The sequence below is a fragment of the Crocodylus siamensis genome, chromosome 2, assembly GCF_052110815.1.
Source record: "Crocodylus siamensis isolate JL-2025a chromosome 2, ASM5211081v1, whole genome shotgun sequence".
In the NCBI taxonomy this organism is placed as follows: domain Eukaryota; kingdom Metazoa; phylum Chordata; order Crocodylia; family Crocodylidae; genus Crocodylus; species Crocodylus siamensis.
In genome coordinates, this window is record NC_143396.1 from 80,560,068 (window position 1) to 80,585,827 (window position 25,760).

The following is a 25,760-nucleotide window of genomic DNA, read 5'->3' on the forward strand; positions in this document are numbered from 1 at the left end:
TGGCCGCTGGAGACAGAATTATCCTATCAGTGTGTATTACGCTGACCTGAATTGTTTCACTTCTCATTACTTTTTAAAGTAATACAGGGGCATAAAAGAAGATTAATATATCCTTATTGGTAGATATTATTTTTCTAGGTTTAATTGTTTATTTTTGGTGAAGGATTAAAGAGCAAATTATATTTGGCATTGTTGCCCTGTGGGGTCAGGCCAACTCTCAGGATCTCAAACTTGCAGTGTTAGAGGGGAGGGTGTGACACAAGTGCACATACACACACACATAAATCAATTAGGTGCATACACACACACACACACACTACCAACTCAGGCACATACACATCCAGAATTACCAGCCTAGACACATGCACACCTATCACCAATTCAAACACATACACACTACACACATAAAAGATTAGACAAAATCAACTACCAGCACATGCACACCCAATACACATACACAGATCACTAATCCATATATCAGGCACATGATGACATATATATATATTCACCAGTTCACACACATACACACAGGTGAGTTCCTAACTTGGATGGTACAGTGTGTATGTGTGTGCTTGGGGTATTTGGGATACCTGGGGGAAGGTTAAGGTGAAACTGTGAAAGTGTAGGGAATAAAAGTTGCCAGGACCAGGATTAGAACCTGTAGACTAGAGAGAAGCTGGGCTGAGGAACTGGTGCTGGGGTGGAAGCATGCGAAAAAGCCCGGTTGCAAGGAGGAGACAGCCAGGAAAGAGAGAGGCAGAAAGCTGGGAGATTGGGGCTGGAAACAGAGATAGGAAGCTGGGAGATAGCCGTGAAATCAAGGGGGAGGGTTGGGAGGTCAGTAAGACAAAAACCCAACTTGTAGTTTCAAAATAACAGGTTTATTAAAAAGACAACACACTACATAGACCCATGAAGTTATTGGTTCCTACACACACACAAGCACTCACATACACACCCACACAATGGTAGAAGGAGAGAAAAAGGCTTAGTGGAGGGATTGAAATCAACATTTATAGGGACAGAGTCCAGGTCCTTTGCTTGGGGAAGGAAGGTAGGTGATAGCTACCTATCCTGGGCCATGAGTTGATCCTTGATGGCCAGTTGGGGTCTTCTCCAGCAAGGTGTTGTCCAGAGGGGAGTTGCTTGCAGGGTCTCTGGGTGAATAGGTGTTGTGACATGGTACTGGTCCAGATGGAAAGGGCATTCCATGGGGTCTGTTTTCACTGCCCCCTTTTATAGGGGCATACCTTCTATGACCCTAGTGGCAGGGGCATGCCCAAGCAAGGGCCAGCCCCTGGTGTATTGAGCATGTGCAGTCCAGGCTAGGGCAGGCAGTTTCAGGTGTCTGTAATGGTGGGTTGGCTGGCTTCTGAAGCAGTCTTTGTCTTCCAAATCTTGAGCCAAGGAGGGTCAATGTGGGGTAATGGTTGGGTCGTTGAGTTGATGATTCGGTCATTCAGAGGGAGCTATTTTTAGACCTACTGCCATTGCCTCTCAAGCACCCTCATTCATCCCCATTCATTCAGGAACCAATTTACATGAGACAGGTTAGGCATGAGTCATAGGTTATACCTGGGCAGAGGACACAAGATGGAGGCTTGACATACAAAATGGAAACTTGACATTACTTGACATTACCATACAGTATTAATAAACAATAAAAAAAAAATCAATGCAAAAATGATAGGAATACAATACAATATAATATAAAACAAGAAAAATCAATACAAATATAACAAAACACTATTTGCAATATAAAAAGGGGCTTATTACAATAATAGTGTACAAGAACTTAGCTTAGCTTACCTAGTACTACTTTTAATCACTTCTAAGGGATAGAGAGGGCAGAGAGAAAGTCAGAAATGGTTAGGGGAAGAGGAGGGAGTGTATTTTTAAATTAAAAAAAGAGAAAAACTGGGGGTTTTGCTACAGCATCAACAGTGTTATTGCTCAGTACTCTTCAGTTTAATAACTAAACAAAATACATTTTAATGCATAGTTACATTTTAAGGCTGTTTTATTCATAAGAAGGTGAATATGTGGAGTATCCTAGTGACGTTTTCAACTCAGAAAACTCACAAGCACCAGTAATTTTAAATTCCATGTATTGGTGTTTTCATATTTTATTTGTCCAAACACTCAGTAAAATAAGATGATTCAATCTTATCTTAACATTGCTTGGTTTGAAAATGTAGTATTCCAGTTTTCATATGATGCAATCATTTAAGGAAAATGAATATTTCAGGCAGTTTACTAATTGTTAGGGAACCTTGGTTCTACACATAGTAACGTAGCTCAGTAAGTCCCTTAATCTGGAATACAGAAAAGAGCAGCCATTGTTTCCATTGTTCCTGCAGTACCTCCTTGATAGCGGAGTAGTAGTTGTTCTTCTTGAAGTGCAGGATAATTACTTGGCTTGCTTTAGGAAGAATTATCATCTGCATCCTTTTTGCTGCTGAAAGTGTGCATACTGCAGCAGTGTCCGGTTAGAGATTTAAGAAAACCAATAAAAAGTGTGCTTATTAAATCTCTGAAATGAGACGTATTGTAAACCAAATGTCTGTTTACAAATTATTTGGTTTCTTATAAATAACCTGATAGCATAACTGATTAAAAAAATCTGATGTAAACAAAGCTTTAAAAAAACCCACAAACTAGATAGGACACTAGTGTTGCTGCCAGCCAGGCCAAACTGTGATATGGTCATAGATTTAAGATACTGCACTTCGCCTTTGTATCTTTTTTAAAGCTAAAAAATAACAGCAAATAAAATCAAATGTCATTATCAGTCCTGTGTCTGCACAAACATATGGGACTTTTTCATAATATTTGTGTAACATCCCCACACACTTGGGTTGTACATTGTGGTGTTTTTGTCTGTGTGTCTTTTTTTTTCATGTGGGCAAGATGGCTCCTATACTTTGGCCATGTGCTCTGCATGTGGCAAGCTTGGGCCCGTATCTGGGGCAAATATGTAAAACCTTCTGGCCTCATTGGTCAGGGGGAGCAGAGATTTCTTCAGGTGAGTTGGTTGGGATAGGAACTGGAGTGTGGCACTCCCTGACTGGACAAGGCCAGGGTAATGTCATGCAAGGGATATAAGGTGAGCTAGGCTGGTTTGGGGGAGGAGAAGCTGCCAGGGGGCTGCTGAAGAGTGAACTCTTCTTGAAGAGAGAAGGAGTTTGCAGATAGTGAAAAGGGAAGCTCAAGTAGAGGGAGAGAGAGGGAGAATGTCCCAGTGTTTGGGCACTGCTTTCTCCTCCTTTTCTTCCCCTTTTTCTCTTTTGAGTTTGTAAGAGATTAATATTGGTAGAAAGAGTATTAGTTCCTTGGATTTCCTGGCCAGGATTTAGGCCTGGCAGCTTAAACACTGTTGGAACCTGGGAATTTCTAATCCTGCCAATTTGGGGCCAGGGTTGAGCTTGCAACTTTCTGCTCCCAGTGGAGTTGTGACCCAAATCACCTGCAGCCCAGGCCTAGAAGGTAGGCTTGGTCTTTCCCTTTGTTTCTTTGGATAGGCCTTTGTTTTAGTTGGCTGTGTGGTTGGGCCAGCTGTAGCCATTAACCAACTTGCTTCCTTTGGAGTTCTTTTCCTGCAGTTTTTGCTTCAGCAGGCCATATAATCCAGCCCAGAAGCGTGGGGTGTGTGCATGCTGTCTGAAGCTGCAGACATTCCCCACATACACATACAGCCTCTCTGTGAGAGCAAAGATTGCCACACTGCTATCCCTCCAAAGGCACCGAGGGGCCCCTCACACTGCCCGAGGACCTGCACTCTCAAGCAGCTTCCCCTGGCACTAACTATGTAGTTAGTGTTTCACATTGCATTTGGTGTTTTCTTCTGTTTTCTATATTACATCTGCAAGGAGGGGTTTTGTTTATGCGGGACACCCATGTAATTACTTTAGTGTTCCCAGATTTTTGGGCAGAGGCTCAAGCTAAAATGAAAATATTTAGTACTCCAAAAATTGAACCCAGTCCTTGTTGCTGCCAGCCAGTGTCCAGCAGTAGGGTTACATTAGCATAGGACTTCATGATCTTCAGAACACATTTTCTTCAGTGTTCCCTTTTTTTTAAAGGGGATTCATTATGTGAATGTGATGCTTAAAGCAGTTCGTTTCTCTGGAGGCCACTAAAATCACAGATACACACTCATTAGATGGCACAAAAGGTGTATTTGCAAATAGGGTCAAAAACTCAGATTACTCTGAACCTACCAAGGAATTTTGCAGGCTGTATTTATCTTTTTCCTCCTGGGCACGTGTGCAGAAACAGGAACTCTTACAGCTCACTTCCGTTTCATACAAGCATACATGTGGTTACATCACTACATACATCGCATGCATATTATAATTAACTACTTAAGTATGCAGGGCGGCGAGGTAAATATGCATCAGCTAATTAAGCATGCTCAGAGACTACTATAGGTCACCAAGAGTTTAAACCCCCCCGCTTTCAAGGACACAGTCAGTTGAATTCCAGCTTCTGTAATCTGTATGAGAAAGGCTAGGGAGAAGCTGGGAGAGAGTCTGCGATTTAGTATAAGAAAAGCTGTGGCAAGGCTGGGCAAGGAAAAAAGTCCTTGAAAGTGTTTCTTTCTTATCGGGTGCAAGATGCAAGCTGTGCATTTCTAACAATACTCCATTTCTAACAAATGTTTGACAGTTCTACATATGGACACTGAATTGTTTGTTGGGGGTGAAGGAACTTGAAGGAACAAGTTCTCATCTCACAGTTTTGGAGGAAGCTAGCTAGCTCTACCAAAAAGGTTTCTCCTGATGTGAACATGTTGCCTAAGAAAAGATCTGTGATCCTTTCAGTGATCCAGGCACCAAACATGGCCCTTAAATTGCATTTGGAATCAAGATGCCCATGGCTCTCCAAACAATAGCAACCACTACCATCTAGAAAATATTGTGACAAGGGACCTGAAGCCAATGGAAATTGGGGAAGTGCCTCCCCAGGTCTTCTAAAACAATGACAATAACCATTTTATTTAGGGTGCATGCAAGCACTGAAATCAACTGGTTGAAGTTGAGCAGCTTAGTCTGTGTGGTTGGAACCCCTATTGGTAGAGCACTACACAAACATTTGGTGTTTGGGGCAGGAGGGATGCAGACAGCCTGCACGAGCAGTGGTCCACAGCATATATCCTTGTGTGCCCTGAGGGCTTCCAGAGATTGCTAAGAGCAACTAAACACACAGGGCAGCCCAGAACAGTTGACTACCACAGGGGACCATGCACCCTTGGGTGTCAGGCCATGGCTTCATGTCTGGGACCTCAGCCTGACCAGCATATCTCCTTATCTTAACCTGGTCTCCCTGGCTAATCAAAGCTGTCCTGAAGGCTCCAGCAGGGCCTAGCCTTCTGTCCACTCACTAGCACCAGAATGACCATCCAGGGTCAGCTGACCCTCCTCCAGTTCCCACAAAAGGAACTATCTGGGCACCAGGACTCAAACTGATCCCAGAATGTTTTGCTGTCCCTTTCAGCTTGCACTTGGCACTCTACACTCTGCTTTCTGCTTGATTTCCTGGCTTCTTTAATGGGCTTGCTCTCTGACTCTATTCTCTATTCAATCCCTGAGCTTCCTGACTGGACCTGTTCCTAGACCCCATGCTTGGATTGACCCCCTGGCTTCCTGACCTGACTTGTCCCTGGAATCTACTTATTCCTCCCAACCCCATTTGGCATCTCAATCCCTGACTGTCCCAAATCTGTCTGGCCATGACCTGATGTGACACCAAAAAACTACTGTGTACAGTAACCCTTCCCTCCCTCTCTGCTCTGTGGCTGCCAGAGAAGAGATCCAGGCATGGCCCTTGTGCTGCAGGGGGTTGCAGATGTGGATGCAGATGGCCACAGAAGGAGCCTGCTTCATGGCCAGAGTTGCTGCTACCTCATGGCCTTCTGAGGTCCACTCATGCCCCCATCCATAGGTCCTCGATCCTCCACCTTTTTCAAGTACCCCAACCATGAGATACTCCACTACACCTAGGGGATGCCTCATGTGCCAAGACCAGAGCTAGCAGGCCTCTCTCTTTGCCAGGTCTGAAGTGCTCCTGATGACCAGGACGATGGTCTTCGGGGGAGGGGGGAAGCTCCCTTGTGGGTCTTGGGCATGGCACTGGGGAGGACTTTGGGATCCTGGGCCCTGATGCTGAACATGGTACCTGTGACATTTCAGACAGTGGGACAGTGAGATATGGTCAGCCCTTGAAGCTTGGTGGTCTTGTACCTCTCTAGGGCTGTCTTGGTACCCCTTTGGAGGCCTATGGAACTAAGAAGAGCCCTGATACTTTTGGGGCTATGGCTAGACTAGTGAAGACTGCAGTGTCTGGGAAGCACATGTCCACAGGCCCTAAGTATTGTGGTCCCAGTCACACTGCTGTTCCCTGATCTTCAGAGATGGCATAGCCCTTCTTCCACCAGTCTCCTGAGTCCCAAAAACTCAGGTCCCTATGCTGGGACCAGGAGGACTGTTGGATGGTGTCTAGGTAAGTGGAAGGGGCTGTGAGGAATGTTGAAGAACTGAGTATGGAACAGTTTTGGCCTTAACCTAGGAAAAGGTGTCTCCAGGCATGTGGTATCTGCCTGATTTGAAGAAGGTGAAATCCTTCAGAAAACAGATCACATGGGATCATGTGAGTTGTAGATAACACAGCATTGAGGGCCACATCCTACATGGAAACAACTATGCTGTCAGAACTGTTTCCTAAGTCCTGCCTTTCAGTACTCATGGTTCCACTGGTCAGGAGTTGGTCAAGGAAGCTAAGATCTACCTCCATCTGGAACTGGCTCCCAGAATTCCCTGTGTCCTTGGGGAGCTGCACCTGCGTCCCAAGTTCCCCTGTCTCTAAGGTGCCCTCATAAACCTCCTGTGCCTGGGTGACTTCTACCACTTGCTACCATACTTGCCTGATGGTGGCATAGATGTGCACAATGGTGATACTCCTATCCTTCATGATAATGCAGGACAGCTTATCATAGAAATGTATGGTATGCCTTCTGCCTCTGAATGTCTTGTTGTCACAGCCTGTCCTCTCATAGCAGGTCTTAATCCTTTCTGTTTTGCCCCTGCGCTGCATCCTGTCCTGGTAATGGCTCCTCCCTATCATTTCTGCAGCAATTTGCTGAAATGCCTCTTTGGGCATGTCTGCACAAGATGCTGACTGCGTGGTAACTGAATATTACTGCACAGTTACACATCACATCACTAACAGTGCTAATACACTACTGTGCAGTACTATTTGGCTACTGTGCAGTAGCATCACTTGAGAGACATTTGCTGGTACTACTGCATAGTAACTCTTGTTACTGTGCATTTATTTAGTACTTGCTTATATAAGTATTAAATAAATGTGCAGTAACCACTGTGCAGTCACATGTCATGTAGATGTACCCCTGGTTGATGTGTATGTTGTGGAGCTGCTCCTGGGTGTCCTCATCACCCTATTGAGTGAGGCAGTCTTTCATCTCTGCCATGCACCAATTCTGTCCCTGGCTGTAGGTGGCATAGTGGCTTCTATCAGTATAGGAAGTGTCCAAGCATTTGCTCAACAAGTAGAAGCTGTACCAGAGATGACATCTACCTCACTGGATGTAGTAGAGAGATTTCCTTGAAAGTGTATTAAAGAAATAATCTAAGGAAAACCAAAAACATTTAAAAAGAAAAATTATGAGCAATAATTGACTACTGAAATGTGTATACTGGCAGAAGAGCAAGCATGTACAATCTTGCAAGCTAAATTGGGTAGCCAGCCTCTTCAAATTTCCATCTTGATCTAACTCTTCTGGAGGAAGAATAAAATGTACAGTGGTGAAGTGGATGGAAAAGGTTTAGAGGAAAGCAATGGAGGAAACAATCCATCTCAGAACTGTTTGTTATTCAAAGTTTTAAAGCAAGCCTGTGAGTTTTATAAGCAACATCTTTTTTTTCCCTTCAGATTACATTTTTTATAATTTTGTTAAAGTACTGAAAGAAAACTGACCACATTAGGAGTTTTCATTAAAAAAAGCATTTGGATAATATATAATGAAAAATGTTATAGGCTAAAGCTTAAATTCCTACATTTCAAGCTCCAGTTCTACAGTCTCCAACTATCATGTTAAATAATATCTTAGAGGTGGAGCTGGTTGGGAATTTTTTACATAGTTTTTTCATTAAAATATGCCAACTTATTATAATCAACATTTTTGTGGGAGAAGTTTGGTTTTGAAGAATTTCTTATTTTGAGAAAGGCTATTTTGATCATTTTGAATTTCTATTTTAACATTTCATGTTAAGATATTTGATTCCAAATGACTTTTCATTTAGAAATTTAAGTTAAATTACATAAAAAATATTAAAAATTAAAAATTAAACTTTTGAAATTAAAAAACCTTTGGTTGAGGCATTTCTATTCATTATGGTTTATGAAAATATTTTAGAACATATTAAACTAATAAACTTACAGAACTTGTAAAGCGTGGAACCAGAAAAAGTTTATGAAAGTGCAAAATGTTTATTTTAGGCTAAGAACAATTTCACATAGTTATCCACGGTTATTTCCTACAAACAGGAAAGCTCTTATGTTTTAGATGGGAAAGCAAGCAAGTACCACAAGGCATATCTGTCTTTACTGATTACTATTTATCATACCATATATCAAATAAATGATGAATTGATGGCCTAGAGGTGAGTACAGTAGGACGTATGTCCAGAGATTTGCAGGGTAGTCAATAATTCTATTAGTTAGCACTTGGATATCTATTATTGCTCTTTTCTGATGGGACTTCAAGAAGTAGTTGCTACAGGAATTGCTATAAGCCAAGCCTGTGACAATTCATTGACAAGTTGCATTCTTTTGGGCTGGAAGAATAAATAATCAGATTTCAGTGTTAGGCCAAAGTCTCTGGTACTTCTGCTGTACTAGGCTTACCATGAAGTAACTTTTTCAAGAATACCGTCACAAAGTCAGGGACTTGTATGTGACAGCTGTCCTTCTAACAGAGAGAAGTTGGTGAAAAAAAGGAAACAGTGAATGAGTATACAGGGTTTTCAGCTATACTAACAGGGTTTTCAGCTAACTCATCAAATGAATGCCAGGAATGGAGACTCCAGTAGGGAAGAACTGTGACAGATTTCTATAGCATGAAGGAGTTTTGGCAACTTCTGCTAATTCTGTTTTCTCTCGCAGTTTCTTTATATGACAGACCTATTTAAATAGATGCATAGGATTAGAGTGATGTTGTACCCATGATGGTCCAGGATTTTCTTGGTAATATCTTTTATTGGACAAACTGTATCGTTTGGATACATGTTAGATTAGAACACTGTCAGTCTAATAGAATTTGCTGGACCATGTTAAAAGTTAATCATTAGGGATACAAGAAATTTCGCCACAGTTTTGTTTTGATGCTGTTTCGACCCGTTTCGAGGTCAAAACTGCAAAATCAAAATGGAACAGATATAGATGAAACAGCCTCAAAACAAAATGAGGCAAGTCGAAACGTTTCACTATTTTGACGTTTCGCCCATAGGCTATAATGGGGAAGGACAAAACAGCCTATAACTTTGTCATTTCTGGCCTAATTTGGATGAAAATTGCAGGAATGGTAGCCTGTTCTGAGGGCATGCACCCTACCAAGCTTCAAGGAGATAAGTTTAGGGGGTTTGGAGAAACTGTACCTAAAATGTTTGAAAGCAAAACATGTTGTGTATATATTAAGCCACAGTGGGGTCAAAACTACTGACATGTTAGTCCCTGCTGATACCACAAAGCCTGACAGCTGTCAGTGAGATAGGTGCAGGGCTTCTGGGTTCTGCGACCCTGCACCTCTGGCTGCTGACAGGCAAAACTCGTGTCATGGGTGATTGTGCAACTGTGTCTGTCTCGGGGCATGGCGGGGGAGAGGGGGCGGAAACTAATGCACGCCTAACTGCTAGGCCCTGCTGTGGCCACAAAGCCTGTCAGATGTTAAGGAGATAGGTGCAGGGGAGTTCTGAGGTCCTGCACCCTTAGCTGCTGACAGGCAAAACTCGTAATGTGGGTGCTTCTGCAACTGACTATCTCTGTCTTGGGCAGAAGCAGTTCCTGGCTCTCTGTTGATTCTTTCCTCTCCTTAGTCTGTGATTTTGTAGGTGTTAATCTTTGCTCATTAACTTGTTATCCTCGCTAGCTACTGTGTATTGAGCTGGTCCCTGAGTGAATCATGATTGATTGCATAACACAGTAGCTAGCTAGCACAAGTACCTATGTCACAAGTTTTGCCTGTCAGCAGCTAGGGGTGCAGGACACCAGAACCCCACTGTACTTATCTCCTTAACAGCTGGCAGGCTTTGAGGCTGTAGCAGCCAGGCCTGCAGTAGTTTCTGACCCTCCCTCATACCCCAAGACAGACACAGTTGCACAAGCTCCCATGACATGAGTATTGCCTGTCAGCAGCTAGAGGTGGAGGGCCCCAGAACCCAGAAGCCCCTCCACCTGTCTCCTTGGAAATGGCTGCAGCAGGGGCTAGCAGGCCTGCAGCTTTCATCCTGCTGCGCCCTACCACACAGTGTCACCCATGTTATGAGTTTTGCTTGTCCGCAGCTTGAGGTACAGTTTCCCCCAAACCCCTGCATCTATCTTCTTGAAACTTGGCAGGCTTTGTGGCCTCAGCAGGGGATAGCATGAATGCAGTTTTAACCCTGCTGTGGCTTAAGACGTACACATGACACAAGTTTTGCTTTCAAAATTTTGGGGTTAAGTTTCCCTGAACTCCCTGCATGTATCTCCTTGAAACTTGGCAGAATTCATGCCCTCAGAAGGCACTACAAGTCCTGCATGTTTCATCTAAATCAAGTCAGAAATGACAAAGTTAAAGGCTGTTTTGTCCTTCCCCATTGTATCCTATGGCCAAAATGTCAAAACAGTTTTGCTGTTTCAACCCTGTTTTGGCGGAACAAAACAGAACAGCTGTTTCGAATTGAAACAAAATTTGAATCCAAATTTGAAACACTGGTTCAAATGAAATGCTGCCATTTTGCACAGCCCTATTAATCATTTATCTCCTCAGAACTGTTTTAACTAGTTTCTTAAGGACTGGTGACCACATGAGCATTGTATGTAATCCTGCATTGTACCTATTCTTTGAAAATGTGTCTGTTGGGCAAATAACTAGAAATTTTATTGCAATTTCATTGCAGTAAATGCAGTGAGCAATAGAAGATATAGTGTCTCTTGGGAGGCAGGGTCTAGTAATTGATTAAACAGGAGATACTTTTTGGATAGGTAGTAAAACTCTGGGCTTTGACCATTTTTGATCTTTTAAGAATCAAGGCTCAAGGATAAGTTATCATCAACCTGAGTATCCTGACCAAATTTTAAAAGGGCTATTACATTGATTTACTGTTTCAGTGGGCACATTTCTATAGTGATGCAGTGAGTCTTAAAATACAATATGCCCTTTTGTCAAATCTGCTTCCTTCAACAGGCTTGTGTATTTGCATAGGCAAACAAAAGAGAAGGTGAACTCTCTGCTCCTCCCTTCAGGCTTTTCATTTACTGCCTTATAATCAAGAATATTCAATATTCTACCATAATTACTCTGAAATAATAAAAATGATATGCAAACAAATATAGTACTGTTTAATAAAATATTCTGGCTGCAATTTGTAGGCATTATTTGAATATTTAATGTGGTTTCTGTAGAACTGCTGTATTGTACACAGATGCTTTACTGAACATTTGACAGATTTTAGGATCAGAGTCTACATATTGCTGCCATGTACATGAGTTCATCTCACTGTTCACCTAAACTGGCTTGCAAAGAAAATGATTTTAAAGAAATTGGTTTCTCTGCATAAGAGCTATAACTCTTAAAGAAAGCCAGGATATTTAAGTGACCAATATAATCATTCTGTTGTATATCTCAAATAAAAAGCTTTCTCTCCAATGCATGTTTACGCCAATTGCCTTTCCAATAAAAATATGATTTTTATAAATCGAAGAACAGTGTGAACAAAACTGTAACTGTCGGGGAATCTTCAAGACTTGTTATATCTCATCTCAGACAGATGTGTAGGCCTAGGTGCAATACTCCATGTTTCAGGCATGTTAATGTGATTGAATTCACTCTCTCCATTCTAGATAGAGTTGTATTTCTAAGTTAGACTGCAGAGAGTATGAATCCTCCCATTTTCACCATCAAGTGAGTATTATGTCCAAAGGAAACAAGAGATGATCTACTGAACAAAGTAAACTACCACCATTTGCAGGATGCCTCAGAGCCTATTTTAGACATTATGATGCCATTTACACAGCAAGAAAAAGTCATTGGATATAAGAATTAGAACTACCAAAAATGAAGAAATATGAGCTCCAAGAAATACTCATTACTATACCTCCAAACTCTCAGGACTGTACAAAAAATAATCTTGGAGGAAATGAAAAGCAAGTTATAGTAATAAATAATATCTGACTTCCAGATAATAACATTCAAGAAGACAGTGATCCAGACAGAAAATGATGGACTCTCTCACCACAATAGTCCTGGTTAAGTCTCACTGGCAACAAAGGAAACAATAATAAAAGCATAACTGTATTTTGCTTGTCCTCCATCAGTAAGTTTTTAAGGATGTGAATGATGAGCCAGATCCCCAAGTTTTGTAATTGATTCTCCATTGATATGATCAAATAGTTGGATCCTTTTCCTCCTCTGACAGGAAAACAATATGAAATCAGTTTTTCCTCTTCACCACTAAGGTTTTTTAGTATCACTGTACACCTCCAGTGTAAAATGCCCAAACTGTCCTGTTGCACTATGGAGTATTGGCAGGGGAGTCCATGATCTTTATTCTGATCTATTTTCCAGGGGCACATGGGTAGAATGGTTCCAAACAGTGACTGCAGAAGCTATATGAAGGGAAGGGTGCTTGTATGGTAGAGCCTTCACAAAGTTCAGTCACAATCTGGCTCCTGTCTTGAGAAGTCTCATTTTACTTGAATGAAAGGATGTGTTTTTTATTTTCTTATAGACTGTGCATTAACATTATTGGGACATTATTTTAAAATAGAGATTACATATTTTTCTGGAAGTTTAATGTAGGGTCATAGTTATTGTTACTTCATTATTTATTATGTAGATATTTGTAAGGTTTTTTTCCCTTGTATGACAAATGATGAAGCCTACAGATGTCTACAACAGACAGAAAATATTTGATTGGGTATATTACATATTTTGAGTATTTAATACTTTAATTTTGTTGCTTGCTTGGCTATATTCTCCTTTCTCTAACCGATTTAAATGTATACATATTGGACACATGGACATTGGCATGTGCACTATTTCAACCATATTTGAGATGGAATAAGTTGTTTGTATATGTAGTCTCTTATATTCTGCTGCCCCATGTTTTGTCTGTTGTGGTAATAATTCTCCAGAAGGAGCAGTAGCTATATGATGCCCATTCTAGTCAACAGCCCTAACCCCCACTCTGCGATCACAATCTGGGAGCAGGGGGCTTGGAGCTCTCTGCTTCCCACCTGGGCTCCTGTGGTGGAGTCCATCCCAGAAGCAGGCAGCTCCTGAGGCCAGGGAGCTATCTCCTGCCTCCTTGTGAATGGCTAACTGGGAGCAGATTTGGCTCCTGGCCAGGTATCTACATGAGCACTACAGTGCTGTTACTAATTTCCAATAAATTTGCTTGGCATTACTTGGCATTCAGAGTTTGTGCTCCACACCCCTCAAATTTCGCCATGACCCAGGTCTCCTCTGGAAAGCAACACCTCGGAGGAGGCTGAGGTTGTGGAGGCAAGTGGCTCAGCTGAGGCAGCTCGTCCTGCTGTTCAGCCTCAGCCTGCTGAGGAGTGGGATAAGGCAGGGGGAGTAGCCCCAACCCAGAAGCGGGGGAATAGTGTAGTGTGGGAGCATTTTGAACTGGCAGATGATCCCTGGTTTGCCATCTGCCAGCACAGCTGAAGGCACATGAGCTGTGGCAAGGATGTGAGACCCTTTTCCACCGAGGCAATGCAGCTGCATCTGAGGAGGCAGCACTCCCTTGCCCTTCTTCCTGCTCAGCCTGGCACCAGTGTGTGTATGCCAAAAGGGAAGTCCCCCACTTGCTCCAAAGCCCTGTTCCCCCACCAAAGCAGAGGCAGGCCACCCTGGACCAGTGGGGAAAAGGTGGACAGAAAGGGGGGCACATTCCCAATGCAAGTGAGATCACCCAGAGCATTGGGGAGATGCTTGCTTTGGATAGCCAGCCCTTCTCCCTAGTTGAATGGCCAGGGTTCAGGCAGTTCACAGCACTTCTGGCCCCATATAACAAAATGCCTGCATGCACCACCTTTAGTAGGACAGTGGTGCCCTCCCTGTGTGAGGCATGCAGGGAGTACTTGAGGGAGGAGCTATGCAAGGCAGAGCTGCAGGTAGCCTTGCACTTCACCTCCAATGTCTGGAGCAGACAGGGTAGTGATCATGCCTACCTCTCCCTCACAGGGCACTGGTGCGATCAGTTAGGCCTTCGGTGGGCTCTACTGCAAGCCGAGGTGCTGGATGAGTCCCACATGGCGAGGGAGATCATGGGAGCCATGAACCACATGGTGCAGGAGTGGTTCGTTGGGTAGGCTGAGCTCACCCATGGGTTCATGGTCACTGACAACGGGGCCAATATGGTGAAGGCTGTCCATGATGCCAACTTTGTTGGCATCTGCTGTGTGGCACACAGCCTGCAACTAATAATGAGGGATGCCTTGGAGGGGGACAGGGATGCTAGTGATGGTGCCACCACCACTATTGCTACAAGCCAGTTGATTTCGAAATGCAGGAAAGTGGCAGGCTACTTCCACTGCAGCATCAAGGTGGGTAAGGTGCTGTGGGAGAAACAGGCAGAGTTGACCATCCCCTTCATAGGCCTAGCTCTGAAAAGTGGTTTGCATTGTAATTTGTTCCCTCTCAGGATCAGGCCTGAGAGACTGGAGGCAGAGTGTTTTTTGGGTGAGGAATGTGCCCCCATAGGTAGTTGGGTTTTATTGTCCTGGATAGATTTTGGTGTGCAGTTTTTGGGGGTACTGGAGACAGTTGGCAGGTTTTGTGTTTTGAGATGTAGGAAGATGACTTTGGTTCTGGTGATGAGGTTAGGTGCTTGTTTGAATGTACAAACCACTTTTCAGAGCCTGGCCTATGAATTCCACTTCAACAGCCTCCTAGGTAGTGGGTACAGAAACTCATGGACTCAATATACACAGTGGAGTTCTGGCACACTGAGACCTGCCAGACATCTGACACCCCAGGCACCTCTGCACTTTTCGTGCACTGCTACATCCCCCTTCCCCGCTACCTCCCACCCCAGCCTGTCCTTCACCCCCTGACACCTCCATTTCCATTTTCACTTACTAGCTTTCTTGCCTGCATTGTGGACCAGGCCAACCTCTGGCTGCTTTACTATTCCTTCCATCTAGGACCAACTGCAGGTACTTCCTCAGTCTGACAAAGGGGTTTTCAACCCTAAAGCTTCCAAAGATACATTTTTTAAGTACTCCTTTTTTTTTCATAATACACATATAGACATAAAAACGCAAGATAAGCCATCACACACCATGAGTAACATCATATGTCCAACACAACACAACATCTTTACTTTCTGCTGTCAATTCCTTTATAAAAAGAAAGGCTGTGTGACAGTTCAGTTTGGGTACCTTTGATGCTGCTGCTGATGCTACTGGTGTTAAGCCAACTAAGTTATTTTACCTGTAGTCATGTAAAGTGGTGGACCGGATGTGAGGTTGTAGGGGAGGAGGGGGCTCACCGGGGCACACCGCCATGTTGTGCAGAAGCCCCAGCACCAGGAAGGGTGCACCTTAACACACACAGTGTCACCCACCCACATCATGAGTTTTGCCTGTTAGTAGCCAGAGGTGCAGGGCCCCAGAAGACAGACTCCCCCAACGAGACACACACACAGCTGGCAGGCTTCGTGGCATCAGCAGGGGCCACCACCTATGCAGTTTTCAGCCTGCTGTGCCTGAACACACACAGGGTCATCTATGTCATAAGTTTTGCCTGTCAGAAGCTTGAGGTGCAGTTCTCCCCAAACCCCTGCACCGATCTTATTTGAACTGCAGTTTTCACCCTCCTGTGGTGTAAACACATACACGTGACATGAGTTTTACTTTCAAGAATTTGAGCTGCAGTTCCCCCCAACCCCTGCATCTATCTTCTTGAAGCTTTGGGGGTGTCATGCTTCTGCAAGATGCTACCACCCCTGAAAGTTTAATCTAAATCAGACAAAAAACAGCAAAGTTATAGGTATTTCATTGATTCCCAATTATACCCTATGGCCGCATCTCTGAGTCGGCTCCGAAGCTTTGGAGCCACTTCGGCTGGATCGAAGTGGCAAACTGTTCCAGAGCTCCAGACTGGACTGCTGACATCTGAAGTGGCTGGATCCAAAGCCAGATTGAATACCTGCCTACTTGCACAGGCCTAATTTACAGGTCACACAACATGGTGTCTTGCTTAGAGTTGTATGAACAATTGATCTTTTTGGTTCACCAACAGCTGAGAACAACAAAAAAAGGTTTCAAGTAAACTGAAAACTGACTTTTTAAATTTGTGAATTATTTTAGCTTCAAACAAAACATTTAATTTAATATGACATACTTTGATTTACTTTTGGACATTTTAAACTGCTGTTTCAATAGAAGTAAAGGAAAATTTGAAACAAAGGGCTGTATTCACAAGGAAGCTCTCAAAGGTGGTACACTCAAGGGACATGGTTTTCATGCTGGGAGGAGAAATCAGCTAGATCTGCCCATTCATGTAGGTTCCTAACCAGCATACAGGACCTTCACCTAATGCAAGAGGTATACGGTCCCACTACGGGAAATGCTTACTGGACATAGTACTTGCTACAGGGGATGACCTGGTGGGTGATCTGTAGATACACAGTAACCTAAGGGATAGTGACCACCAATTGTTAGAATTCATTATCCAGCAAAAGGTGGGAAAGGTAACTAGTGGGGAAGAAGTGCTAGACTTCAGAAAGAATAACTTCAATGAGTTCAGGAGCATTGGTGGGCAAGAGCATTGGTGAGATGCAAGTCCAGGAAGGGTGGGCGTTCCTCAAGGAAATGATCCTTAGGCACAAAAGGGGGCCATCCCAGTGCAAATAAAGGGAGGCAAAAGAGCCATGAAACCCTCTTGGCTGAACAGGGAAATCCAGGAGAGCCTAGGGGAGAGAAGAGAGGCATACAGATTGTGGAAGCAGGGGGTAGCCACCACAGAGGAGTATACCTGCTTGGCTCGCACTTGCAGGGGATCAGTTAGGAAGGCCAAAGCAGAAATGGAGCTCAGGCTGGCAATAAAAATTAAAGACAACAAAAAGTCCTTCTTGAAGTACATAGGGAGCAAAAAGAACGTGCATGGTAGGGCTTTGCGAGACAGCACTGTTTAGCTTTGACTTGTGTTTTGATGTTTCATCGGAACAGTGTTTTATTTTGAAAGCACTGTTCCATTTTGTTTTGTCAAAACAGTTTCATAGATTTCATAGACATCAGGGCTGGAAGGGACCTCAGGAGATCATCGAGTCCAGCCCCCTGCCCAAAGGGCAGGAAGTCAGCTGGGGTCATAGGATCCCAGCAAGATAAGCATCCAATTTACTCTTGAAGGTGTTCAATGTAGGTGCTTGAACCACCTCCGCTGGCAGACTGTTCCAGACCTTGGGGGCTCGGACAGTAAAGAAATTCTTCCTTATGTCCAGCCTGAAACGGTCTTGCAGGAGTTTGTGACGGTTCAACCTCGTCATCCCTTGGGGCGCTCTGGTGAACAGACGTTCCCCCAGATCCTGGTGATCACCCCTGATAAACTTATAGGTGGCCATCAGATCACCCCTGAGCCTGCGCTTTTCCAGGCTAAAGAGTCCCATGGCTCTCAGCCTGTCATCGTAAGATCTGTTTTCCTGACCTCTGATCATGCGCATGGCTCTCCTCTGGACTCTCTCAAGCTTCTCCACATCCTTTTTGAATTGTGGAGCCCAAAACTGGACGCAGTACTCCAGCTGCGGCCTCACCAAGGCCGAGTACAAGGGGAGAATGACGTCCCGGGATTTGCTCGAGAAGCATCTATGGATGCACGCCAGCATTTTGGTCGCTTTACTAGCCGCAGCATCGCATTGGAGGCTCATGTTCATCTTGTGGTCAATGATGACCCCCAAGTCTCTTTCTTCTGTAGCGCTAACCAACGTAGCGCTGCCGAGCCTATAAGGATGCTGCAGGTTTTTCCTCCCAAGGTGGAGAACCTTGCATTTTTCGGTGTTAAACACCATCAGGTTCTCGTACGCCCATTTGCTGAGCTTGTCCAGGTCAGCCTGGATCACTCGCCTATCTTCTGGTGTGGATGCTTTGCCCCAAAGTTTGGTGTCATCGGCGAACTTGGCCAGTCCACTCCTGACTCCAATGTCCACATCATTAATGAAGATGTTGAACAGGATGGGTCCCAGGACAGAGCCTTGAGGGACCCCACTGGTCACAGGGCACCACAATGAGTGACTGCCATCGATTACAAACCTCTGGGTCCGACCACGGAGCCAGTTTCCCAGCCAGCAGATGGTGGTGGAGCCAAGGCCACAACTGGCCAGTTTGGCCAAGAGGTGATCGTGGGATACCAGATCAAAGGCTTTTTTGAAGTCAAGATATATGACATCAATCACTTCTCCCTTGTCCAGGTGATAGGTCACCTGGTCATAGAAGGAAATGAGATTGGTCAAACAAGACCTACCCGCAACAAACCCGTTCTGGCTGTCCCTTAGAATGTTAGCCTGGGCCAGTCCATCAAGGATGGCCTCCTTAATAAACTTTTCCAAGATCTTCCCCAGGATAGAAGTCAGGCTAATGGGCCTGTAGTTAGCCAGATCCACTCTCCTCCCTTTCTTGAAGATCGGCACCACTTTGGCCTTTTTCCAGTCTTCGGGCACTACACCAGAGCGCCAGGAGTTTTCAAAGATCCGTGCCAGGGGCTTGGCTATAATGCTTGCCAGCTCCTTGAGTACCCTGGGGTGGAGATTGTCAGGGCCGGCTGACTTGAAGGTATCCAGCTTCTCAAGATGTTCCTTCACGAGGTCAGCATTTATGGAGGGTAGGGGATCCCCATCACCCGGATCTCCCTGTCCCATAGCAGGCATGGGCATCCCATGGGACTGATGAAAGACTGACGCAAAGTACCTATTTAATAGGTTGGCTTTTTCCTGGGCGTCAGTTGCCAGTTGCCCCATCTGGTTTAGCAGGGGTCCAAACGTTGCCCTTGCTTTTCCTCCGGCTCCCCACATATCTGAAAAAGGACTTTTTGTTGTCCTTGATGTTTGAAGCTAGTTGGAGTTCAGTTGCAGCCTTGGCTTTCCTGGTTTGCTCCCTGCAGGACCGGACCAGTGCAGAATAATCCTCCTTGGAGGTGAATCCCGTCCTCCATCCTTTGTAGGCTTGCCTTTTTAGCCGCAGGAGGTCCACTAGGTCCCTAGAGAGCCAGGAGGGCTGCTGTGCCTTCTTGCTGCCTTTCCTCCATGTTGGAATAGATTTAGCTTGTGCATTGAGGATCGCTTCCTTGAGAAGCAACCACTCTTCTTGAACTCCCATCTCCCTGGGGTCACGGTCCCTGAGAGCCTGACCGACAAGCCTCTTGAGCTTGTCAAAGTCAGCTTTTCTGAAGTCAAGGACTTCTGTGTTGCTGACTGACTTGCCAGCTTTACGGCAGATGGTGAAGGTGATCAGCTCGTGGTCGCTGTCACCCAACTTCCCATCGATCACTAGGTCGCCGATTAGGTCATCCCCCATAGCCAGTACCAGGTCGAGCAGTGCTTTGCCTCTCGTTGGCCCATAGACTTCTTGAGTCAGGTAGAGGTCATCCACGCACGAGAGAAAGCTTTGCGACCGCTCGGATTTTGCTGAGTGATCTTCCCAGGAGATGTCCGGGTAATTGAAGTCACCCATGAGAACCAAGGTCCTGGAGCAAGCGGCCTCAGTCAGTTCCCGGGCGAACTCCTGGTCAAGCTCAGGACTTTGAGTGGGAGGTCTGTAGTAGCCTCCCAACATTGTGTCCCCTGTGCCATTTTTCCCATGAATTTTTACCCAGAGGGTCTCTAGCTGTCCATGCTGGTCGCCAACATCAGCTTGCAGGGACATGTAGCTTTCCTTCACATACAGAGCTACACCCCCGCCCCTTTTGTCAACACAATCCCTCCTGTACAGGGTATAGCCCTCTATACCCGTGGTCCAGTCATGGGTGGAGTCCCACCAGGTCTCCATTATCCCAATGACATCATAATTCTTTGCACTGAGCAGGAGGACAAGCTCCTCCTGATTATTACCCAGGCTCCTGGCATTAGTGTACAGGCAGGCAAGTGTGCCCTTAGGGGCTCTTGCCTTGCCCACAGATTGTGCCAGGGCTGGAGCAGGGGTGGGCTCCCTTAAATGCCTTGGTCTGCTGGCTTTGCAAGGGTCGCTCAGTGGGCCAGCAGTGGCAGTCGTCCCCCCATCCCCCAGCGGGCTTAGTTTAAAGCCCGGTGGAGCAGGTCAGCCAGCCTGGCTGAGAAGAGCCTCCTCCCCAGGGGGGAGAGGTGGAGGCCATCTCTTCCCAGCAGCTCGCTGCCTCTATCTCCAAAGAGCGGGCTGTGGTCATGGAAGCCAAAGCCTTCCCCATGACACCAGCTCCGCAGTCTTTGTTTCACTGCGTGGATCCTCCTTTCCCTCCTCAGCCCATAGCCCGAGACTGGGAGGATAGACGAAAACACCACCTGAGCTCCCAGACCCCTAAGCCCCGCTTCCAACTCCCTGTAATGCCTCATGACCTGGATGGGGATGCTCCAAGCCGTGTCATTGGTGCCCACGTGAATAAGGAGCATGGGGTAGTGGTCTGTGGGCCAGAGGAGCTGCGGGATGCTCTCCACAATGTCTCGGGTGTGGGCCCCCAGGAAGCAGCAGACTTCCCGGGCTAAGGGGTTGGGGCGGCAGATTGCCCACTCAGTGCCCCGCAGGATGGAGTCTCCCACAACAAACACCTTTCGCTTTGACTTGGGGAGAGTGGGGCCAGTAGCTGCGGTTGAGCCCGGGTTGCCTGCGGGAGCTGGCAACTGAGCAGGCTCTGCTGGGGCTGCAAGAGATGTGAACCTGTTGCTAAGCTCCAGCGAGGGAGGGGCCTTGGTGCGGCGGGCCTTGGGGCCCTTGACCACCTTGGTCCATGCCCCTGACTGGGCAGAGCGGGAGGTCCCAGAGTCCTCCTTAGTTGTGGAGGGAGACGGTGCTCTCCCCTGTGGGTCCAGTTCAGAAGTTACGATGCTGTTTTGACATTTCACCCAGGCTATAATAGGAAGCACAAAACTGGGGCAGGAGCAGCCTCCTCTGATATCAGGTAGATTGGGACTAGCACTCTGGGGAGGAGCCCGGCAGAGCCCCACAGCCCTCCCGGGGGTGTGGGTGGGAGGCTGCCACTGCTGCCTCCCTGGGAGCTGAGCTAGTGGATGGAGGAAGGGTGCAGCCCTCGGGCTGCGCTCCACCTCCTTCCACCAGGCTCCATGCCCAGCAGCTCCCAGTCCCATGGAACTCAGTCTGGTGGCTGGTAGATCATACCTGATCAATTTGGTTTTAATTTATGACATGGTCACAAAACACTTAGATGCAGGAATAGAGGTGGATGTTGTTTTCTTGGATTTTAGCAAGGTCTTCAATACAGTATCTTATCCCATTCTCATAAATAAATTAAGAGGCTGTGAAATAGATGTTTACATGGTCTGGTGGGTGGAAAATTTTCTTAGCGGTTGCACCCAGAGAGTGGTAGTAGATGGGATGGCATTGACCTGGAAGGATGTGGGTAGTGGGGTGCTGCAGGGTTTGGTCCTTGGACTACTGTTTAATATATTCATCAGTGACTTGGATGTGGGTGTGAAGCGTACTCTGACCAAGTTTATGGATGACACTTGTAGCAGGCTTACCTTTCAGAGCTTGGGTTGGATCCCAGGCTTGAGATCCTGCTGTTTTGATTGGTGGAGCCCATCTACCAATCAGGAGGCAGCAAGAGAAATAACATCACTCCCCTTTCCTGAGGGGAGGGGGAGAAGAGCTCCCCCGGACCTGATTGAAGACTGCAAACTGTCAGGTCCAGAAGACTTCAGGGGCAGAGCCTTGGAGTGTATAAAAAGAGCTGCATGCCTAGCACAAGAGACAGAATCATTGGGGACAGAGAAGAGGGAAGAGCAGGGCTTAGAAGAGCTGAGGAGAGCTGCTCAGCAGGGTGAAGCAGTAGCCCAGGAAGAGCCCCTGAAGACTTCCATCAGTGGGGACTGTGCCATGGCTCCAGCGGTTAGGCTCTCCATGTACAGCATTGAATCCAGACCCTGGGAGCTGTGGGAGGTGGCTCAGGTCTGCAACCTCTGGCATGTAGCCAGAGACATGATGCAAAGGCCAGTGCATGAGCTGGGTCTTTGGAGCCCCTGGAGTGGCTCAGGTCCTCAACCCCCAGAACAAGGCTGGGAGCTTGGTGCAGGAGGCACTGCATGGAGGGTGAGAGATCCTGGGAGCCACTTGAGATGGCTTGGGTCTACAGCTGCTAATACTGGACATCAGCTCAGTGCAGATGATGCTGGCCAGAGGGTCTAGGAAAAGACTGAGCCCCGGTGCTGCACAAGGCTGTCCAGGCCTCCAAACCCTAGCACAAGGTGAAGCACCCACTACACACAGTGATGCATGTGGCCCTAACCCAGGACAGCGGCAGCAGAGTCAGGTGGCAGGAAAACCTTGTGGGGAACAGAGGTTGACCTAGAGAACAAGAGGCAACCCTCCAGGACTGTGGAGGAGTAAGTTACCCCAGAGAGAGGAACTCCCCCAAAGGTTGCGAAATGGCATTACGTGGGCCACTCCTGGGTGATAGCTGAGGTGCTTAAGAGTCTTTGGGGTCTTTGTCTCCTTCCCCCCCACCATCTCCTTTCCTGTAGTGGTACCTTGGGAGTGGGGCCCCTGCCCAGGTAGTCTGAGGACTGCTGATTATATTTGTGGACTGTGCCTTACAGTTTATGTGAATAATTTGAAGTAATAGTTTGTATATGAATAGAGTTATAAGGTTGCCCAATCAATATCCTTTGGTCTGGTTTGTTTTATTGTTCATCTGTATTTTAAATGATAACTAGGTGTGTGTGTGTGTGTATACACACACACATATATATATTTATATATACACATATATATGTTATAAGGTTTATTGTTTTGTAAATTTGTACATATATATATACAATCTATGTTCTTACCCTTTAATGGTTTTGTTGTAATAATAAATCTGTATATAGTTAAGTAATTGATTGACTGGATCTGACTCTATAAGGGACACAGGCGGCCGCTGGGTTGCTGTGTCCCTCCACAGCACACTGCCCTGCCAATAATTCCCTCAATTGGAGAGTGAAGTACAAACCCATGTACACCTGGGCCACATACTAAATTGTGGGGTGAAGTGAACACCCCAGAGGATTGGGAATGATTGCAGGCAGATCTGGACAGATTAAAAAAGTGGGCAGTAGACAATAGGATGCAGTACAACAAGGACAAATGCAGAGTGCTGCACCTAGGGCACAAAAATATCCAGCACATCTACTGGCTAGGAAGTGACCCTCTCAGCAGCACAGAAGCGGAAAGGGATCTTGGAGTCATAGTGGACTCCAAGATGAACATGAGTCATCAGTGTGATGAAATCATCAGCAAAGCTAATCGCACTTTATTGTACATCAGCAGATGCATGACAAATAGAACCAAGAAGATGATACTTACCCTCTATGCAGCATTAGTCAGACTGCAGTTGGAGTACTGTGCCCAGTTTTGGACACTGTACTTCAAGAAGGATGTTGATAGACTCAAGGTGGTCCAGAGGAGGGCTACTCCTATGGTTAGGGGCTTACAGGAGAAGTCCTATGAGGAGAGACTGAGGGACCTGGACCTCTTCAGCCTCCACAAGAGAAGGTTGGGAGGTGATCCTGTGGCCGCCTACAAATTCATTAGGGGGACGCAGCAAGGGATTGGAGATGCTCTGTTCACCAGGGTTCCTCTTGGGGTAATGAGGAACAATGGTCACAAACTGACAGGGAGCAGATTTAAGCTAGTCATCAGGAAAAACTTCTTCATGGTAAGGATGACCAGAATTTGGGTGGTAATTACCATGCTCCAGAACCCTCCCCAGTGCTCTTATTCATAATAGCTAATTGTCACTGTTACTATTCTTTTAGTGAACCTGTAAATAGGATTTTATGGCATGGCCTGTCAGCCACAGATTTTTTTGTGGTAAGGGTGCTAGAACACCTAGTTTTTTTCCTCTTACCAAAACAACCTGTCACATTGGAGCAATTCCACTTTTTACACATAAATCACCTTGTTCTCATCCCTGTGGCAATGTATGTCTATGTATTTAAATATCCACTGAAACAGGGATTTGAACCTCGGTTCCTATCTACCAAGAGCTGCTCTTGCCATAAAATCCTATTTACATGTTCACTAAAAGAATAGTAACACAATGAGCTATTATGAATAAGAGCGTTTTACTTTTTCACTTAATATTTGTATGATGATCTGGGGACTCTACACGTGTAAAACATCCTGGTTACATTTATGGAATTTCTATGAAGCTATAGGGGACAGGACAAGGAGCAATGGCCTCAAAGTTCAGTAAAGGAAACTTAACTTGAAGATTAATAAGAACTTTCTGACTATAAGGGTGGTTATTGGAACAGGCTACGTAGAAAAGTTATGGAATCTCTGTAACTGGAATTTTTCAAGAGCAAGTTAGAGAGATTTTTGACTATGATGTTGTATTCAGGATGATCCTGCCTTGAGCAGAGGGCTGGACTAAAACAGCTCATGTGGTCCCTTCCAGACCTACTTTCCTATGATCCTAATTATTTTACACTGCCTCTGTCCTGTGGCTGTGGCTGCGGACAAATGTAATGCTTCAGTTGTTCTGAATACATTTTAAGCTCCAGGAATCTAGGTGTACATGCTACTCTAGACCACTTTAAACTTCATGGAACATTTAAAAAACACACCAGAAAAATCAAGAACTGCTTTGAGCCCATCATCCTTGAACCAGTTCAGTGTTATGTGTGGACATAAAGCATTCTGTCTAGTTTCTGGTCAGTCCTCCAGCTTTCCCAAACTTCACTATTCCTCACCCTCACAAACCTATGTCGGGCAATGGAGCTGCTCTGGGGTGCAACCAGGACTCACTGCCAAAGATCTGTTGCCTACAGAGACCACAGACCACAGGGCTAATGAAACAGAAAGCCTCTGTGTTTGTTTCACTTCCCTCCTAGAGACCCTAAGTGTGCCCACAGAAGTTTATTTGGGGTGGTGGGGAATAGCCAGGTTGAGGCGGAGGGTGGGGAAGAGAAGGGAGTGGGGAGGCTTTATGGCCTGCTCGTGGTAGGTGGGTGGTTATATTTGTAACAGTAAACACCTCTCAACTGCTGGGAGGTAGTGGGGTGGGGGATTACACATTGGGCATTACATAATGGGCATTTAATAGAACAGAATGGCTGTTAATCCCATGCTCCATGTCAAGTGAATTAGCCCATTAATTGTTAATTCTTCCTTGCCCCCTACGCTGCACTTTAACCAGCCCTTCCCTGCAGGTTCCAGCCTGGAAAAACATCTCCATTTTGTAGCCCAGGTATACTCAGGTATATACTCCCCTTCTCCAAATCTTCAGATTGAAGGGAATTGTTAGCTGGCTGGTGTGCTGTGGGGGAACTGCAGACCTGGGTAGCTCAGTT

The 25,760-nt window shown here is 45.6% G+C and overlaps 1 long non-coding RNA gene across 1 annotated transcript in view; it reads left to right on the plus strand.

The window, feature by feature from the left end:
- The window catches only part of LOC149870442 (uncharacterized), a 157,749-nt gene that overhangs the window by 91,537 nt on the left and 40,452 nt on the right, over window positions 1-25,760 (plus strand). The window lies entirely within an intron of this gene.